The following is a 989-nucleotide window of genomic DNA, read 5'->3' on the forward strand; positions in this document are numbered from 1 at the left end:
GAACAAGTGGGGATATGACATCAGCCCACCTAATGAATATTCATGAAGACATGCCTACATGTAGAACTGTTTCACCGGAATAATGCAAATCTTTAAAATTCAATAAGTTTGTTATTTGTGATCCGATTTTGATCAAATTTTCAGCATTTTGCTCTGAGAATTTTACTCTATTTTTTAAGATATAATTATCTCCAGCCTGGACCATCCCTTTAATGCAAAATAAATTTTAACTGATTTGCTACAGTTCAGTTGAAAGTATGCTATCACTTACAAACTACCTGTAGCTGCAGCTGCAAGGCTAGTTCCTTGGTTTCAAAACACTTGCTCTTGGTGGTCAAAACTGGGGATTCCCCCACATACCCTGTTCATACAATATGGGTACTTCTTTAACCCTTTGAACCCGAAAAGCCGGAATACAGGCTTCAAGTCATGTGACTCGAAAAGCGAGGGTTTTAAGATGTCGGGTGACCTTTTAATATGACATAATCTTGGAGATATTTAGTCGATAACTTCAGTTTACAAACTCATCAATAAATGGTTTTTATTTGAAGGGTTTAGCATAAAAAATGTCAAAATTTACTACCCTACCAAGGAGGCTTGTGCAATAATACTCGGCGAGTCGTATAGGGACTATGCGTTAAGTTATCGGTGAATTTTACTTCCGTCAAGCAGTGATTTTGAGACTAAATTTGAGATAATCGTTAATACGGGAAGCTACAGAACATCAGCCGGGCCAGGTTGTGTATCACCGAAGTATTTAAGGAACCACTGGCATGGCTGGGCTCAAATCATGAGGATAAATATTTCAAATGTCACTTATTTTTTCATTTTGCCGATATGCTTGATATCTGCAAATAATTCGGGTGAGGGTCAAGACTGTCCCAAATAACTTCGGGTTCAAAGGGTTAACTTTGGGTCTTCATTATTTACTTACAAAATAAAAAAAACAAGGAAAAACAAAAACAGGATTCACACCATTCTTCAATACA

The sequence above is a fragment of the Lytechinus pictus genome, chromosome 14 (assembly GCF_037042905.1).
Source record: "Lytechinus pictus isolate F3 Inbred chromosome 14, Lp3.0, whole genome shotgun sequence".
In the NCBI taxonomy this organism is placed as follows: domain Eukaryota; kingdom Metazoa; phylum Echinodermata; class Echinoidea; order Temnopleuroida; family Toxopneustidae; genus Lytechinus; species Lytechinus pictus.